Below are 13,460 nucleotides of genomic sequence, written 5' to 3' on the forward strand. Positions count from 1 at the left end.
AAAATTCAACAGCCCTTCATGCTAAAAACTCTCAATAAACTAGGTATTGATGGAACATATCTCAAAATAATAAGAACCATTTATGAGAAACACACAGCCAATATCATTTTGAATGGGCAAAAACTGGAAGCATTCCCTTTGAAAACCGGCACAAGACAAGGGTGCCCTCTCTCAGCACTCCTATTCAACATAGTGTTGGAAGTTCTGGCTATGGCAATCAAGCAGGAGAAAGAAATAAAGGGTATTCAATTAGGAACAGAAGAAGTCAAATTGTCTCTGCTTGCAGATGACATGATTGTGTATTTAGAAAACCCCATCATCTCAGCCCAAAATCTCCTTAAGCTGATAAGCAACTTCAGCAAAATCAATTGCAAAAATCACAAGCACTCCTATACACCAATAACAGACAGAGAGTCAAATCATGAGTGAACTCCCATTCACAAATGCTACAAAGATAATAAAATACCTAGGAATACAACTTACAAGGAATGTGAAGGACCTTTTCAGGGAGAACCACAAACCACTGTTCAAGGAAAGAGAGAGAACACAAACAAATGGAAAAACATTCCATGCTAATGGATAGGAAGAATCAATATCGTGAAAATAGCTGTACTGCCCAAAGTAATTTATACATTCAATGCTATCACCATCAAGCTACCATTGACTTTCTTCACAGAATTAGAAAAAACTACTTTAAATTTCATACGGAACCAACAGAGAGCCTGCATAGCAACGACAATCCTAAGCCAAAAGAACAAAGCTGGAGGCATCACGCTACCTGACTTCAAACTATACTACAAGGCTACAGTAACCAAAACAGCATGGAACTGATACCAAAACAGATATATAGACCAATGGAATGGAACAGAGGCCTCAGAAATAAAGCCACACATCTACAACCATCTGATCTTTGACAAACCTTACAAAAACAAGCAATGGGGAAATGATTCCCTATTTAATAAATGGTGTTGGGAAAACTGGCTAGCCATATGCAGAAAACAGAAATTTGACCCCTTCCTTACACCTTATACAAAAATTAAATCAAGATGAATTAAAGACTTAAACATAAGACCTAAAACCATAAAATCCCTGGAAGAAAACCTAGACAATACCATTCAGGACAGGTATGGTATTGTCAGGGCAAAGACTTCATGAAGAAAACACCAAAAGCAATGGCAACAAAAGCCAAAATTGACAAATGAGATCTAATTAGACTAAAGAGCTTCTGCACAGCACAAGAAACTAACATCAGAGTGAATAGGCAACCTACAGAATGGGAGAAAATTTCTGCAATCTATCCATCTGACAATTGGCTAATATCCAGAATCTACAAAGAATGTAAACAAATTTACAAGAAAAAACAAACAACCCCATCAAAAATTGGATGAAGGATATGAACAGACACTTAAAAGAAGACATTTATGCAGCCAACAAACATGAATAAAAGCTCATCATCACTGGTCATTAGAGAAATGTGAGTCAAAACCACAATAGACACCATCTCATGCCAGTCAGAATGGCAATCATTAAAAAGTCAGGAAACAACAGGTGCTGGAGAGGATGTGGAGACACAGGAATGCTTTTACACTGTTGGTGGGAGTGTACCTTAGTTCAATTATTGTGGAAGACAGCGTGGCGATTCCTCAAGGAGCTAGAACAAGAAACACCATTTGACCCAGCAATCCCATTACTGGGTATATACCCAAATGGTTATAAATCTTTCTACTCTAAAAACACATGCACACGTATGTTTATTGCAGCACTGTTCACAATAGCAAAGACTTGGAACCAACCCAAATGCCCATCAATGATAGATTGAATAAAGAAAATGTGGCACATATACACCATGGAATACTAGGCATCCTTTAAAAAAGATGAGTTCATATCCTTTGCAGTGACATGGATGAAGCTGGAAACACAAGAACAGAAAACCAACAACAGACTAACACAAGAACAGAAAACCAAACACCACATGTTCTCATTCATAAGTGGGAGTTGAACATTGAGAAGACATGGACTCAGGGAGGTGAACATCACACACTGGGACCTGTCAGGGGGTAAGGAGCCAGGGGAGGGATAGGATTAGGAGAAATACCTAATGTAGATGACAGTTTGATGGGTGCAACAAACCACCATGGCACGTGTATACCTATGTAACAAACCTGCACGTTCTGTACATTATCCCAGAACTTGAAGTATTATAATAATAATAAAGCTCTGTAAGAATTTATCCACCGTATGGACTGAATTATGTTCCCCTTCCACTCCACTCTTTACCCAGCTTCTGCAAATTGATATGAAGCCCTTACCTGAGAATGTGACTACATTTAGAGATAAAACCTTTATGGGGTGATTAAGTTCGTGTGTGGGCATTATGGTGGGCCCTAATCCAATCTGACTGGTATCCTTATAAGATAAGGAAATCTGGATGCCTCCAAGGGCAAGGAGCACATAGGAAACATGAGGACACAGCAAGAAGGCAGCAAGCCAAGGAGGAAGGCTCCAGGAGACACCAACCCTGCTGGCACCTTGATCTTGGACTTCCAGCCTCCAAAACTGTGAGAAAATAAATTTCTGTTTCTTAAGGCACCCAGTCTATGGTATTTTGTTATGGCAGCCCAAGCAACATGGGTTTGAACTCTGCAGGTCCACTCATATGTGGATTTTTTTCGGTAAATATATTGGAAAACATTTTGGAGATTTATGAAAATTTGAAAAAACTTGTAGATGAGCTTCATAGCCTAGAAGTATCAAAAAAATTAAGAAATAGAAATGTAATGAATGGATAAAACATATGTAGGACACTGCTCTATTTTATCATTTATAACCATAAAATATACACAAATTTATTTTAAAGGTTAAAATTTATCAAAAGTTATGCACACAAACACAGATTGTACATGGTGCCATTCAGTTGAGAAAAATATAAACAAAAGTAAAAATGTAGTATTAAATTATAACTGCACAAAATTATCATCCATACTGTACTGCTGTAATAATTTTGTAGCCACGTCTTGTTGTTATTGCATTGAGCTCATGCTGTGCATATTCCCTTAAAAAGCCACGTGATGATCATTCCCCCTGAACAGTTCATCTCTCCAGTGAATTGCATATCACAGTACAACTTGATCTCTCATAGTTTTTTCATTTTTTTCATCCTGTTTAGTTCTATACTGCAAACCTTGAATAAGATTATAGGATTCACAGGAAGTGTAGTGATGCTGGAAGTACTCCCAAGAAGCAGAGAAAAGTCATGACATTACAAGAAGTTGAATTGCTTGATATGTACCATAGATTGAGGTCTGCAGTTTCAGTTTCTGCCATTCCAGACAGATGATTCATCTTGTAAAAAGACGATGTAGGTCTGGGTGTGGTGGCTCACACCTGTAATCCCAGCACTTTTGGAGGCCAAGGCGGGTGGATCACGAGGTCAGGAGTTCGAGATCAGCCTGGCCAATACAGTGAAACCCCGTCTCTACTAAAAATACAAAAATTAGCCAGGTGTGGTGGTGCATGCCTGTAGTCCCAGCTACTCGGGAGGCTGAGGCAGAAGAATTGCTTGAACCCGGGAGGCGGAGGTTGCAGTAAGCCAAGATCACACTAGTCTCTGTCTCCAAAAAAAAGAAAAAAAAAGATGATGTAAACTTATAGTATGGATAAATATGGTACAGTACTGGAAATGTATTTTCTCTTTCTTATGATTTTCTTAATAATTTTTTCTTTAGCTTGTTCTATTATAATAATACAGTATATAACACATATAAGATATGTGTTAATTGACAGTTTATGTTATTGGTAAGGCTTTCGGTCAGCAATGGCCTATTAGTAGTTAAGTTTGGGGGGAATCAAAAGTTATAGGTGGATTTGCCTCTGCAGAGCGGCTTGATACACCCTCACCCCCATGTTGTTCAAGGGTCAACTGTAGACTAGTACACCCACGGAGATAATTACTTTTCTCTTTCAGAGAGCCAAGTCCTTAGAGGCAGAACTTTAAGAAATTCCAGTTTGTCTGTGTTATCTTATTTCTGCCTTTCCTTCCATGTCATATTTCTTTTCTTCTCTGCTACATCATGCCAAATTTAGGAATACAAGCTATAGCTCTAGTGAGATGAGTTCTAAAACACATGCAGAAATCCTGACAGCTTTTAAATTTTTAGGAAGGACACTGCTTCAGGATCAGAGTGTCTCTCCAAAGTTAACAGCATCTGAGAGCCACTAGTTTTCATCTTGGCCATTTTTATTATAAGTGTAATTTACATTAATTATTTTTAAAAAAATAAAACATTCTAACTGGTGTGAGATGGTATTTCATTGTGGTTTTGATATGCATTTCTCTGATGGCCAGTGATGATGAGCATTTTTTCATGTGTTTTTTGGCTGCATAAATATCTTCTTTTGAGAAGTGTCTGTTCATATCCTTTGCCCACTTTTTGATGGGGTTTTTTTTTTCTTGTAAGTTTGTTTGAGTTCATTGTAGATCCTGGATATTAGCCCTTTGTCAGATGAGTAGGTTGCAAAAATTTTCTCCCATTCTGTAGGTTGCCTGTTCAGTCTGATGGTAGTTTCTTTTGCTGTGCAGAAACTCTTTAGTTTAATTAGATCCCATTTGTCAATTTTGGCTTTTGTTGCCATTGCTTTTGGTGTTTTAGACATGAAGGCCTTGCCCATGCCTATGTCCTGAATGGTATTGCCTAGGTTTTCTTCTAGGGTTTTTATGTTTTTAGGTCTAACATGAATCCATCTTGAATTAATTTTTATATAAGGTGTAAGGAAGGGATCCAGTTTCAGCTTTCTACATATGGCTAGCCAGTTTTCCCAGCACCGTTTATTAAATAGATAATCCTTTCCCCATTGCTTGCTTTCACCAGGTTTGTCAAAGATCAGATGGTTCTAGATGCGTGGTATTATTTCTGATGGCTCTGTTCTGTTCCATTGGTCTATATCTCTGTTTTGGTACCAGTACCATGCTGTTTTGGTTACTGTAGTCTTGTAGTATAGTTTGAAGTCAGGTAGCGTGATGCCTCCAGCTTTGTTCTTTTGGCTGAGGATTGACTTGGCAATGCGGGCTGTTTTTTGGTTCTATATGAACTTTAAAGTAGTTTTTTCCAATTCTGTGAAGAAAGTCATTGGTAGCTTGATGGGGATGGCATTGAATCTATGAATTACCTTAGGCAGTATGGCCATTTTCATGATATTGATTCTTCCTACCCATGAGCATGGAATGTTCTTCCATTTGTTTGTATCCTCTTTTATTTCATTGAGCAGTGGTTTGTAGTTCTCCTTGAAGAGTTCCTTCACATCCCTTGTAAGTTGGATTCCTAGGTATTTTATTCTCTTTGAAGCAATTGTGAATGGGAGTTCACTCATGATCTGGCTCTCTGTTTGTCTGTTATTGGTGTATAAGAATGCTTGTGATTTTTGTACATTGATTTTGTATCCTGAGACTTTGCTGAAGTTGCTTATCAGCTTGAGGAGATTTGGGGCTGAGACGATGGGGTTTTCTAGATATACAGTCATGTCATCTGCAAACAGGGACAATTTGACTTCCTCTTTTCCTAATTGAATATCCTTTATTTCCTTCTCCTACCTGATTGCCCTTGCCAGAACTTCCAACACTATGTTGAATAGGAGTGGGGAGAGAGGGCATCCCTGTCTTCTGCCCGTTTTCAAAGGGAATGCTTCCAGTCTTTGCCCATTCAGTATGATATTAGCTGTCGGTTTGTCATAGATAGCTCTTATTATTTTGAGAAACGTCCCATCAATACCTAATTTATTGAGAGTTTTTAGAATGAAGGGTTGTTGAATTTTTCAAAGGCCTTTTCTGCATCTATTGAGGTAATCATGTGGTTTTTGTCTTTGGTTCTGTTTATATGAACGATTACATTTATTGATTTGCATATGTTGAACCAGCCTTGAATCCCAGGGATGAAGCCCACTTGATCATGGTGGATAAGCTTTTTAATGTGCTGCTGGATTCAGTTTGCCAGTATTTTATTGAGGATTTTTGCATCGATGTTCATCAGGGATATTGGTCTAAAATTCTCTTTTTTGGTTGTGTCTCTGCTAGGCTTTGATATCAGGATGATGCTGGCCTCATAAAATGAGTTAGGGAGGATTCCCTCTTTTTCTATTGATTGGAATAGTTTCAGAAGGAATGGTACCAGCTCCTCTTTGTACCTCTGGTAGAATTCCGCTGTGAATGCATCTGGTCCTGGACTTTTTTTGGTTGGTAAGCTATTGATTATTGCCTCAATTTCAGAGCCTGTTATTGGTCTATTCAGAGATTCAAATTCTTCCTGGTTTAGTCTTGGGAGGATGTATGTTTCGAGGAATTTATCCATTTCTTCTAGATTTTCTAGTTTATTTGCATAGAGGTGTTTACAGTATTCTCTGATGGTAGTTTGTATTTCTGTGGGATCGGTGGTGATATCCCCTTTATCATTTTTTATTGCATCTATTTGATTCTTCACTCTTTTCTTCTTTATTAGTCTTGCTAGTGGTCTATCAATTTTGTTGATCTTTTCAAAGAACCAGCTCCTGGATTCATTAATTTTTTGAAGGGTTTTTTTGTGTCTCTATTTCCTTCAGTTCTGCTCTGATCTTAGTTATTTCTTGCCTTCTGCTAGCTTTTGAATGTGCTTGCTCTTGCTTTTCTAGTTCTTTTGAAAATGTGGCACATATACACCATGGAATACTCTGCAGCCATAAAAAATGATGAGTTCATGTCTTTTGTAGGGACATAGATGAAACTGGAAACCATCATTCTCAGCAAACTATCACAAGGACAAAAAACCAAACACCACATATTCTCACTCATAGGTGGGAATTGAACAATGAGAACACATGGACACAGGAAGGGGAACATCACACACCGGGGACTGTTTTGGGGTTGGGGGAGGGGGGAGGGATAGCATTAGGAGATATACCTAATGCTAAATGATGAGTTAATGGGTGCAGCACACCAACATGGCACATGGATACATATGTAACTAACCTGCAAGTTGTGCACATGTACTCTAAAACTTAAAGTATAATAATAACAAAATTAAAAAATAAAAATAAAAAATAAAACAATACAGGTATATATAAAGTTAAAATGGAAGATACAGCTACTGACTGAATACCCACAAAATCTTCACCAAGAAATACTCACTGTTGACAATTTGGTGTGTAAAACCCCTGCTCTAAAATTAGGGGAATCTTGGGGGGAGAAGGAAACAGAAAGTTATTCGTCAAAAGGTACAAATGTTATGCAAGATGAAGAAATTCTAGCAATCTACTATACAGCATAGTGCCTGCAGTTAACAATACAGTATTGTGTATTTTAAACATTGGCTAAGAGGACAGATTTTATATTAAGTGTTCTTATCACACAAAATAATAATGAAGAACATAAGAAGAAACTATTGCAGGTGATGGATATGTATATAGCATAGATTTTGGTAATGGTTGCACGAGGGTAAACTTACCTCCAAATTCATCAAGTTGTCTACCTTAAATATGTACAGTTTTTTGTATGTCAATCATATTCCAATAAAATGTTTTTTAAAATAAATAGAGGAATCTCTGTTAAAACACAGTTGCAATACTCTATAGGCTGCCTTCTTACTTTGTGAGCACTGCTTTGGCCAATTTCTCACACCCTGCAGAAAAAGACACCTCCTTCACTTCTGGAGCAGGAGACCCAACTGTGGCTTAATAACCTTGGTATCCACCAGCCAGAGGAGAATTTCAGTCTTTGTAGACAGTCTTCCATAAAGTTCTAATAAAAGAAGCCCAGAATTGCTTAAACATCAGATGAGTGACTGTTCTTATTTATTTGTTCCTGACGCAGTATGCCAACCCTTGCAGTTGAAAATTAAACAATAATATACTTCCCCCTCTGCTCCACAAAGCTATAGCTGTTTTCCTGGTGGATAATCAGAGGCCAAAGGGTGGTAATTTATCACAAAAGAGGAATGGGAGTATTGCCAAGAGTAACAAAGGGTCAGTGATATCCCTGTTCCTGCTGTATGGCACTGGTTTAATTAAGGTAAAGCTAATAAACCTTATCCCTGATTCTCAACAATGTGAGGTCAAATTCGGTCTTCTGTAAGCCAAGATAGCCAGCCAGATCACACAAAATATGTAGGAAGTAACAGATATCATGTTAATCACCTTTTTTATGGCCAAAAGCTGTAATCCTAGGAATCAAAAGACTACTGTGTTATAACCTATTTGACTTCTTTAAGAATCTGTGATATTTTATACAGACATGCTAATTAATAATATAGGCCATACTAGCAGGAACTAAAAGAAATTAGAACAGCCCTCAGAACAAAGATGCAAAGACATTAAGGAACTTAACTTCTGTGTCTTTCTAAAAAAAAATATAGATTATTTTTCATGACAATTGCATGTGCATGTGTGTATATGTGTATGTGTGTGTGAAACCTCTCTGTGAATTCTTAGAGTCATGTGCTATCGAAGCCTATTTAAAGACTTTCTGGAAATGGCACTAAGGAAATAAAAAGTGGTATTAGTAAATAGATGAGGCATTAAAGCAAATTTTGTAGCTAATAAATTTTGTTTGCAGGTTCAAACTTATACACATGGAAAAGGTGACTATGGCTATTCATACAAAATGAAACAAGGGAATTCCAAGTCAGTGCTTAGATAATATGAAAATATGTGTAATTTTATATATAAAGAAGAGAGGTATATGGGTTAGGAGAGACACATCCTTAAAGAATATAGTAATAACAGGCTGGGCGCGGTGGCTCACGCCTGTAATCTCAGCACTTTGAGAGGCCAAAGCGAGCGGGTCACGAGGTCAGGAGTTCAAGACCAGCCTGATCAACATGGTGAAACCCTGTTTCTACTAAAAATACAAAAATTAGCCGGGCATGGTGGTGCTCGCCTGTAATCCCAGCTACTCAGGAGGCTGAGGCAGGAGAATCGCTTGAACCTGGGAGGTGGAGGTTGCAGTGAGCCAAGATTGCACCACTACACTCCAGCCTGGGCGACAGAGCAAGGCTCTGTCTCAAAAAAAAAAAAAAAAAAAAGAATGTAGTAATTACAGCTAATATTTATTGAGTGCTCACTAACTATGTACAGGCATTATTGAGTGTTTTACACATATTAATTCACTTAATCCCCACCACAACCCTGTGAGTTAGGTTCTATCAATAATACTGTCTCCATTTTACTGATGGGGAACCCAAGGTACAGAAAGGCTGACTTGCCACATATACATATATACCTCCATGTTAATTCCAACTAAAATAATCACTGTGGGTCATGGAATCTCAAAGTTGTAAGACATTTTAAAGGTATCCTATTTTAGTCCTCCACCAAAAACTTGAACATGAAGTCCTCCAGCTTCCCTTGGGATATCTCTTCAGGGAGAAGAAGCTCACAGAAAAAATCTCTATAGAACTAGCTCTGACTTCTAGAAACTTCTTCCTTCTTCATTGAGCTGAACTCATTTCGCTGTAACTTTCACTTATGCATGTGGTGTTTGGTCTGTACTCTGGCCCTAGTGGAGCTAATCCCCCTATTCACAAGACAGCTTTTGGATGTTTGTGGAAGACTCTCATATTATCGTTGAGACTTCTCTTTAATATATACTGAAAATAATTTTCTCATAAAAATAAACCAGATCATGTCACTCTTTGTTCGAAATCTCTGTTGACTTTGACTCCTGTTTGCCTGTAAGATAATACCTACATTCCTTTGCATGGTATGCACATGCCATGGCTCAAACCCGATAGGGGTATATTTCTCACTTATATTAAATCCAGAATAGGTGGGCCTCATCAGCAGGCACCTATGGTCTAACAGTTGATTCAGGAACTCAGGTCTGTTCAACTTGTGGCTTTGCTGTCCTCAACAAGTGGCTCTAAGGTTGACATACATAGTTTCAGTGAGGTGGAGTTTAGTTTATAGGAGATTTTTATGGGCCAGATTGAGAATGGTGTAGATTGCTTCTGCACACATTGCAATTGTGAGAACACAATCACGTGATCTCACCTAACTGCAAGGGAGGCTGGGAAATGTGTGTGCTAAGGAAAAGGAGGAAATAGCTTGAGGAGAGGCTAACCACTTTCTAGTGAGGCCTTAACATGTCTTTTCTGCTCTAAGTTTCATCATTTATACTTAAACAACTATACTGAAGTCCGACCCAACTTCCTATTATTCCAAAGCACATCAGCTTCTCACTTTGCCTTGTGCATGTTGTTCACTACATGTGAATCCCTTTCTTTGTTCTGTGAAATCCTATTCATGCTTCAAGTCTCAGTTCAAATATCACTCCCACTCTGCCCCACCTCTCATTTCCCTGACTAGTAGTATTATTTTCTGCCTCCAGTGTGTACCCACAAAACTTTACACATTCATGCATTTTAAATTTTATATATTTATATGATATACTAATATATAAAACCCCCATTATATCATACTATTTTGTTTACCTTCATTATCTTTAAAACTCTTCAATTTATTTTTCATCTCCATAGGCCTTTAATTTCTCTGCTTGGACTACTGCAAAGCCTGCATACTGGTCTTTCTTCCTGATCATTTTGCAGTCCTCCACACAGATCCCAAAGTAATTGATCTGAAATGTAAACCTTGCTGTGGTACCTAGCTGCTACTGAAAACCTTCTAACATGCATGGCATAGGGCAGCTAATCTTGAAACTCAGGGACCCCTGAGTCCCTCCTCCAGAGAGTTTAATTCAGTAAGTCTATAGTAGGGTCCAAGAAACTGCAGTTTTAATAAGTACCCAAATGATTTGAATGTAGGAGGTGGGTAGGCCACATCTTGAGAAATACTGGATTACAGGATAAAATCTAAAAGTCCTGGCATGCCATTAGTTCTGTTAATACCAAACTATGTGTATTTCTCTGTATGAATGCCACAGTTTGAGTCCATTTTACTTCTGCATATGCTTTTCCTATATCTAGATTGCTCTTCTCTGGGTAGTCTTCCTAGTGCATTTGTATTCATTCTTCAAAATGCTGCTTAAGCATCATCTATCTTGGAACATTCCCATAGCAAAATGAATCTCTTCCTTCATATAATTTCTGTGCCTTGTAAATAGCTATATTTTTAAATATATCATATTGTCAGAGACTCCATCAGCCTGAAGTGAAAGAGATTAACAAAATAAAAAGAGGCCTTTCTACCCTAAAACTTCGAAAAGCAGGAAGTAAGCTGCAACACACTACTCAGCTGCAAATACACGCCACCATTCATGAAAACGCAGTAATGGCTCAGAGGCTGAAAATAAGGGTAGAAGGTGGAGCCAAGAGTCATGGAGAATTATTCTCAAGGCTTGATTCCTAATCAAGAATTTCCAAATTCAGATTCCCTAGTGGGAAAGCCCTGAACATAGCTGGCAAGTGAGACTGATGCTGGTAGCCCCGCAGGGGCTACAAATTGGTTTTGACATAAATAGATGCTGACTCTGCAGTAGGCTTTGCTTGCCCAGTGAAAGATGAAAATGCTCACTGTGCCATTAAAACACACACACACACACACACACACACACAGAACAGAAGATACTGCAAGGATTTGGATAGCCACTTCCTTTACCCAGGCCAGGGAATACACTGTGCCACCCATAACGTCCAACAACAAGCAGAGAGAATCCTCTTTAGGGTAATAGTTTGATAGAGAAATAGAATAGGCCACTGAAACATTGTTTGTCTAAAACAGAGGGAGATAAAAGCATGAAGGGCTGGTTTACACCTTCACAAGTGTGTACTCACACTCAACATGAGTGGGACTAAAGAAGTGTCCCTACTAGATCTTTCTCTGTTTTTCTGGTTGATCTGGGAAAGAGCAGGTAGAGAGGATGTTGGCATGGCTATGCAATTCTTGCTAAGGGAAGAGTAAACTGGTATGGTAACTATGATTTTTTCTTTCTTTCCCAAGTTACCTCAAAAAAATTTTTTCTCCCTTATTTGATGCAGTGATCTCAGGGCCAAGGCCGCGACTATAAGTACTGGAAGCAGAGAGGATTTCTTTTTTTTTTTTTTATTATACTTTAGGTTTTAGGGTACATGTGCACAATGTGCAGGTTTGTTACATATGTATCCATGTGCCATGTTGATTTCCTGCACCCATTAGCTCGTCATTTAGCATTAGGTACCCCCACCCCCACCCCACAACAGTACCGAATGTGATTTCCCTTCCTGTGTCCATGATTCTCTGTGAGAACATGCGGTGTTTGGTTTTTTGTCCTTGTGATAGTTTACTGAGAATGATGTTTTCCAGTTTCATCCATGTCCCTACAAAGGACACGAACTCATCATTTTTTATGGCTGCATAGTATTCCATGGTGTATATGTGCCACATTTTCTTAATCCAGTCTATTGTTGTTGGACATTTTGGTTGGATCATGCTGCTATAAAGACACATGCACACGTATGTTTATTGCGGCACTATTCACAATAGCAAAGACTTGGAGCAGAGAGGATTTCTAAGAGACAAACTGTCACTGTGTTTTTAAACTTAGAATTCCTGAAGCTCTGATGGAGGCAGATTGCACCTTCACCTCATCTGGCAAAACTGGGGTTAAGAATAGATACAGCTCTATTGCCTGGTGATAAAAATGGTTCACTAGTTTGAAACCTATGTAACAGTATTCTGTGTGAATGGAACGGACTGAAGGGGAGGCACTTGCTAGACTAGTATTGCTACCAGCAACCTCGACCACCACAGTGGCCGAACCTAACATCTATTCCAAAGGTGAAAAGGTTTGGACAAAAATAAATGACAAATGAAGAAAAGGAGGAATAATAGTTAAGGGTAAAGAAATGAATAAATGGGTTATAAATTAAGGGAAATTCAATATTACATTAATAACTCTAAAGAGTCCCAGAACAAAAGATGACATTGTCTCCTAGCTCAATTATTCCACATGCCTGAAAGGGTGAAGCTGTATGTTTGCAAGTATCCCTCCTCCTTTTGGAGCCTGACAAGATTGAAAGGAAGCCTACAAACCTGAATGGCCTCATAGTGGGAGACATTCATACAATATGATGGGCTGGACTAATTATTAATGGCTGTGTGTACTTTCTTGATGTAAAGAATCTATGGTCAAAAACCAGGGGGTGGCCTGTGATGTTATTTTATACACACACACATATACGTTTATGGATGAAAACATATACATATGAAACATATGTACCTATGAAAATATATGTTTTCAGGTGGAGGTCAGAGAGATTCTGTTTCATGAGGCCTGCCTCTGAAACATATATACATGTTTTCATCCATGGTTCCTGGCTAACAACTCTCAGAGCCCTTGTTACCATCTTTTGTTATAATGTTGGGAGTGTCAGGCCTCAGAGGCAGGCCTCATGAAACAGAATCTCTCTGACCTCCTCCTGCCCTCTTTTCACCTGACCCAAGGCAGGACTCTACACTTCTACACCTTCCTCTTTCTCACTGTGGGTCTTAAGACCCTCTCAAGC

Source organism: Hylobates moloch, unplaced genomic scaffold, assembly GCF_009828535.3.
Source record: "Hylobates moloch isolate HMO894 unplaced genomic scaffold, HMol_V3 SCAFFOLD_17, whole genome shotgun sequence".
Taxonomy (NCBI): Eukaryota; Metazoa; Chordata; class Mammalia; order Primates; family Hylobatidae; genus Hylobates; species Hylobates moloch.